At 36.0% G+C, this 7,329-nt stretch overlaps 1 pseudogene; it reads left to right on the forward strand.

The window, feature by feature from the left end:
• Nucleotides 1-747: 747 nt before the first annotated feature.
• LOC103085548 (probable ATP-dependent RNA helicase DDX10 pseudogene) overlaps nt 748-7,329 on the forward strand; it is a 68,927-nt pseudogene continuing 62,345 nt past the window's right edge.

Genomic DNA, 7,329 nt, shown 5'->3' on the forward strand with positions numbered 1-7,329 from the left:
ATTTTTTAAAAAGTGTAAGTGTCAGTAATATATCTCAACTTTGAATCCTAATAATACAATTCACATCTCCAAAAGGATACCAATTTTTTTTACCTTTCATTAGACTTTTTCTATATATGGCTTATCTTCTATGTTTTTATCATCTATATGCCTTGTCAACTTCATGTTATCCACCATATATTTAGTAAGTATCTACTACAATAATATTTTGGGGCATATCATATACTACATGCTATTTTAAGTTGCTACATGCTAAGTTAAGTTTACACATTTTTGTCTTTCTGTTGCATGTAGTAACTCATTCGATATGCCTAATCCAATCTATGGGTAGGTTCTCTGATATTTCTCTCCTCTTTATAGAAGAGGAATCTAAGCCACAGGAAATTCAAATATCTTGCCTCAGGCCACACGGGTGGGATATGCAGGGCCAGAATCTTAATTCAAATGGTGAATTTCCAGAACTTATATTCTACCAGGAACATAGAGAGATGAGTAAGAAATTCCCCAGACACATAAACTAAGTATTTAGTGGAATGAAAATATAATTAAATTGATAATTTTGATATAATTGTTATTGATGATTGGACTGCCCACTGCCTATAATAAAAGTCTTGGAATTCAGTAGATTCTAAAAACAAAATGTTGGTTTAAGGAAGAATGGTTTGGTTTTAGCACATAGCTTATCTGAAGTATTCATACTCCCTCCACCCAACCCCCCAAAAAATAAAACCTTGTAGATATTTGATTATGTTTTACACTTTTTTGACAAAAATCATACATGTATGTTTATATATATATATAGTTCATGAAAAAGCAAACTACATCAGCCCTGTCACTTTAGAACAGAATTACATAGATTGTGAGCTGCAGTAAGAAAGAGGTGGGATATATTCCTTTTTGAGAAGTCACCTAAAGAAGAAGCACATTACATTTTTCTTCAATTGCAAAGAAGTTTAGTATTTGTACCAAGAGATCTGCCAGCTATTGGTCTTCCTGGTATTTCTATCCTTGCCCTCCATGTGTGACAACAGCAGTGAGGAGCATGGAAGTTACTGTAATGAATTTGCCTTCAAGAGATCTGCAATACTCTTTGCTGCTGATATTACAGCCAGGGGGCTGGATTCCTGGCTGTGAATTGAGTTCTTGGGTTTGTCCATAGGACACCAACAAATAAAACTTGTAGGTACAAAGAGAATGGTGACACTTTATTAATTTTGCTTCCCTCAGAAGGAAGAGGGGTGGTACAGCAGCTCCTCCAGAAGAAAGTGCCTATGAAGAAAATCAAAATAAATCCAGAATAAAACTTTTAGACATCCAGAAAAATAATGGAAACTTTTTAGCCCCAAGATTCAAAAGAAAGAGCTCAAAGGTATTTTGTTCTCTGCATACATTCAGTGTATCTAATGAAGGATAAAATGTATTTAATGTGGGCATGTTACCTATGCCTGAATGTGCCTTGTCTCTTAGTCTTGCTGTGTCACCATGGGTAAAATTTCTTCAGAAAATTCAGAAACAACACACCAAAGAACTGGTAGTAAGTCAAGATAATAAAGTAATTGAGCCAAGAGCTCCCTCCCTCAGCAATGGAAGAATTTAGAACTTACTTCAATGTGAAAATGTTCATCCTTCAAAAAGGTGGGAAAAGACCAGAAGGGGCAGAGTAGAGACTGGTTAATTGCATTAATAATGAAGAAGAAGATGAATAAAAAAGGAAAGAGAAATTGGGAAAAGCAAAAGGATCTCAAGCTCACTTTGTCTCTAACACTGATGAGGTACAGAAGATCAAGGATATTTCTATGCAGTTCTTGGACAGAAATGATGAGGAGGAGGAAGAAGGACTCGATGCTGATTTCTTTAAGGTGAAATGTGCTTGGGTTGGACCTTAAAGAGAATAAAACATTACAGAAGAAAGAACCTTCTAAATCCAGTGTCAAGAAAAAAGTGACCATAGCTACAGAAGCAAAAAAAAATTACTGGAGAGAAATATGTATGGTTTATATGTATGATTTTATATATAGAATGTATTGAATAAGTATATACATATATGTATATGTTTAGTACTTCCATTGCATATATAATATTGTCAAGAAATTGTTTTAAGTCACAAAAATTTATTATTTATTCAATTCACATTTACTTATATTACTTTCCTAGGGAACTTTATCTGTATCAGTGACTTGGTTCAAAATAACTTCCTAACTTCAGTGTAGTTACTGTGTGCAATGTCTGAAAATATCTCAAGGGAGTCGTTAAATTTCTATAATCAAAAATGTAAATGCAGCATGAAGAGTACACATTTCATAGAAATATGGAGCTGAAAAAGAATCTTAATATATAGGTGGTCTCTTTTCAGCTGAAAGAATAGAGACACAGAAAGGTTAGGTGACTTCACCAGCATCACACAGAGTACTGATTCCCAAAGGAGTGCTCAGACCATGTTACTTCTCCATTAATTCTCCTGTGAATCATTTTATGGCTTGAAGACTCCCCATGCAATAAAAGTTTATTGGCCATGTGTCAGGAAATTTGCTAGGTGCTGGAGTAACAACGATTTATGAGACATAGCCTGTGCCCTAAAGGATATCATAATCTAATGGTAAAGATAGGCAAAATATATGCTATAGAGTCTAATAAGTAAAAGACATACAGAAGAGGGACACATAATGCAGCCTAGAGAGGTCAGAGCAAGGGCTTTGGAAAGAATGACCTCTAATCTGAATCTTAAAAGATAAGTAGAGGTAGAAGTTTTCCAGGTAGACTGGGGGAGTGGAGGTAGGAGGAGGCCTATACCTAGGATGGGATAGCTAGGCAAAGATAAACATAAGCAAAAGCAGTGTGATATATTGGGGAGGGATTGAGGTATAGAGAAAATATAAGCAATTCATTGCTGCTGGAGTATGAAAGGTATAAAGGAAGATAGTAGGAAGTAAGTCTGCATGAGTAGGTCCAAACCTTACAATGCCTGGTAAACCATATTTAGAAAATGTGGAGTAAAGGTAGGATTTTCAATAGAATTGTCACAGTTGGGTTTGTATTTACAGAACACTGAAACCAGCATAATCCAAAGAGTGAAGAATGAAAGCAGAGAGATTAGCTAGGGAATTAGTGCAATAATCCAGTTTTGAGATTTGGGGGACATGACTAGGGCAGAAAGATTGATATCAAAGCAGAGGAGTGATAGATAGATATAAATGGATATAATATACACATAATGTGAAATATATCTTTATTTCATATATATTGGATGTGAAATATTTAGGACTTGATAAATAACTGAAAGTGGTGGCTGAAGGTAAAAGAAAAGTGAAAACGACAGCTAAGTTCTTGAGAGATGACAGAGTTGAGCAACTCAAATGGTACAGAATTAAGTGGAGATTTAATTGGCACATAGTCAATATATAGAGCTTGGGGCATATTCAGGTGAAGGAGTTCAGCAGAATTTAATGTAGATATATGAAGGTGACTTGAGCAATCCATATGAGTGTGATTAGCATGAAACTATATAATTGAATGCCCTTGTCATGGGAAAACATATGAGTAATAAGAGCATAATGGGTAGAGGAAAACGAGGGGGTAGACAAAATCAGAAAGGTATCTTCAAAGGTATGAGGAGGGCAGGAGAGAATGATGTTACAGAATCAAAGAGAAACAGCATTTCAAGATGGAAGGAATTGCCAATTAAATACAGAATAAAGGTTAAGGAAGAAAAGAATAGAAAATATCCATTGCATTTGAGAATTGATGTTATTGGTACCATGTAAGCCAAAAATTTACATAGATTTTTATGATTTATTTTGGAGGGAAGGGGAGGTGAGAAAATGGAGATAGAGACTGTTGCTGATTATTTTGAAATTGTGGATTAGAATGGCTTGAGAAGGATAAGAGCTTGGGAGTAACGTGATTCAAGGATGAGATACTTAGGCTAAAATCTGTCTGAATAGAGAAGAGGTTGAAGTTAGAAAAGCTAGAGGGTGGATCACAGATGGTACAAGATTCCAAAAGAGTCAAGGATTAATGAGGTCAAAGACATTGATAGAGTCAGAGGTTGCCTAAGAATAGGAAGAGGGATCTCATTCTTTGGAATTACAGAAAAGGAAGTAAGTATAGATAGTAATGAAGTTGAGGAGCAGACAGAGGGGAGGAAAGTTGAGAGAGACCATGCATAATAACTTTATTTTCCAAGCAAACCAAGGAATTGTCTAGTTACTATCTGTGTGATACTGACTTAATATTGCTGAGCTTCCATTAAGATGGAAGAAAAGAGAGGTCAAAGAATTGGTGGCCTCAGTACTTTAATTAGAAAGTTTAGTAAATGTGAGGGTGTGAGATTCTTGGAAAGACAAGATTTATTGGTCAGAGAGTAATCTTGCTTGATATTAAGATTTATTTTATGCTGGTCTGCCTGATAAAAGAAGGGTCATGAAATGGTATAGGAAGAAAATAATGAAGCAGAGCATGGGTGAAGCCAGTAAATGGATGAAGCCCAGGAATTTAGCACTTGGTTACTTGGATGGATTTTGTTCATAATTATTGATGTTTCCTAGATATATGGTGAAAATATTTAGGATAAAGAATGAAAATCTAAACCAGGCATAGAACTCTTCAGTACAAGTTTGTTTGTGGAAAAGGAGTGATGCATAATTGGAATGGTAAAAGCTAGGTGGGATTATCCACAATGGGTTTGGTAAAACGAATATTCTCCATTGTTGAGTCCTGTAGAGGAAGTGATGTCCTTAGGCAGATCCAGGATTAAGAGAACACAAGGTAGTAGAGAAAAAAGGCCATGAAGAGGGTGAGGAAATAGGTAGATAAGCCTTCTTTTTCCTGAAAAAAAAAAAAAAGTTGAAAGGATTCAAAAATGAAATCAGAATCAAAAGGAATCAGGTTACAGGAAATATAGAGAAATAAAAAAACGAGAAAAGTCCCAAGAAGAATGACAACTAATTTTGGTCACTCAAAAGAAGCAGAATAAACACTCACCCCAAATTTGGTTCAGATGTCAATCCTAATGATGTCATACATGTACCAAGAAGTTGCGAAAGGTTAATTAGTCACACAGAGACTTTCTGGGAGAATAGAGGTGAGCTCTGAAACTGGTGTAAGAAGGGCTTGAGAGAACAGAGAAAAGAGACTAACTTGGGGTTTTAGGGTGGTTAGGGAATGAGACTGTGGTGAGGACGCCCATGCACTAGCTGGAGCTTATGGGGTTTGATCTTCCCATTGGCATCAAAGGAGAGAGAAAGTAGGCTTTCTTATCAGCTTTCCCAGATGTAGGGTAGAAGGAGATATCAGCAATCAAATATTAAATATGGAGCCAGACTCTATTTACAAGAGGATTGCCTTTCCTTCAGTAATCAAGGACTATATGGATAAGACACATGGTTAGAAATGCAGAGTTAAGGTGTTTATACTCATTAAGCTTAAACTATTCACACATAGATTCTAGTGACCATGAGCATTGAAAACATGAGATTAAACTGGCAAAGGGCAAGCAGTCTAGGACTCAAGGAAAGATTTCCATCCCATAGGGACAGTGGAGCATTGAACCCAGAAACTAAAGACTGAATATACAAATCCAGCCAAAAGAAGAGACATAAGGTAAGATCCAGATGCCAATGTTTCTGTTGATCAGAAGTTCTTAAGTGTTCAGGAATTTGGCTGGACTAAGCCTGCAGGTGAATTTTATTATTTACTGCATCTGAGACATGCCAGAATCATGTCAAGTTTTCAAGATTTTACATCCTTGTTAGTAGAAAGGAAAATGATTCCTCTGAATCCATAAATGGCACATCTTACCTGTAGGAGACAACCAAGAGCCAAGACTATGGTTGGAATGAAGCCTAGAATTATCAAAGTTCAAAATTTAAGACGTCATGACAAGCTTATAAACCCACATGCTTTATCCTCTGGGTTAATTCAAAAAGGAAAAGGAAGAGATTTTTCAACTCTTTAGGTCAAGCAGCCTGTCTGAGAAGGCTTGAGAAGAGGATGAAGATTCTTACTGTGGCAAGACTACCTGGACACAATTGAAATTCTGCTATTCAAAGAGAGCCAAGATAGTAACACAAGTGGATTTTAGTCTTATACTCAATTCCTTTTTAAAATTTTTATTTGTTATTAACTTTTATTGGCATATAGTTGCTTTCCAATGTTGTATTAGTTTCTGCAGTACAGCAAAGTGAATCAAGTATGCCTATACATATATCAACTGTTTTTTAGATTTCCTTCCCATTTAGGTCACCACAGATCATTGAGTAGGGTTCCCTGTACTAAACAATAGTTCTCATTTCTTATGTATTTTATACACAGTAGTGTATATATGTCAATCCCAATCTCCCAATTCGTCCCATCCTCCTTTCCCCCCTTAGTAACCATAAGTTTGTTCTCTACTTCTGTGATTCTATTTCTGCTTTGTAAGTTCATTTGTACCATTTTTCTAGATTCCACATATAAGTGATATTACACAATATTTGTTTTTCTCTTTCTAACTTACTTCACTCTGTATGGCAATCTCTAGGTCCATCCACGTCTCTGCAAATGGAACTATTTCATTCCTTTTTATAGCTGAGTAATATTCTTTACTTCTTTTTCAAAAGTCAACCTGATCCATTAAATTCCTGTTTTCATTTAGCAGTTCTCTCTCTAAACTGAAATCACAAAACATAGGAATATTTTCCAAATATATTTATGGTATAGTTGAAAAGAATTCCCACCAGTAACACACTGCCAAAGATATCATCACTGAAACTGCTAAGTGTTATACAGAGTCATGGAATCTCAGAAATTTATTCAACATCCTGTTGTACACATTTGTATCTCAAATACTTCAGGCTTAAGCAGGTCCTTATTGACAGTAAATCTAATAATTATACTATATTTTGGAGTAAAAATGAATGATGACTAGGATGGCTTTTCAATAATGGAGAACTAGTGTCATAATAGAAGGAAGAGGGGTTTGAAAATAAGACTATATTTTCTGGAAACTAAATAATACATACAATATTTCATTTATTATCTCTGAACAGCCAAGCATAGAAATGTCAAGAGAGCATATTGTTCAAAAAGGGATGTTGTAAATTCTTTTCTTTCAACACAGTTGTTAAAATCATAAGACTCTAGAACCAGAAAGCTTGGGTTCAAATCTTGTTTCTGACGCTGAGAAGATCTGTCTGCCTCATCCATAAAAATATTAGGGGGCTTCCCTGGTGGTGCAGTGGTTGAGAGTCCGCCTGCTGATGCAGGGGACACATGTTCGTGCCCCGGTTCGGGAATATCCCACATGCCACGGAGCGGCTAGGCCCATAAGCCATGGCCGCTGAGCCTGCGCAT

Source organism: Lipotes vexillifer, unplaced genomic scaffold (genome assembly GCF_000442215.2).
Source record: "Lipotes vexillifer unplaced genomic scaffold, Lipotes_vexillifer_v1.1 scaffold831, whole genome shotgun sequence".
Taxonomy (NCBI): Eukaryota; Metazoa; Chordata; class Mammalia; order Artiodactyla; family Lipotidae; genus Lipotes; species Lipotes vexillifer.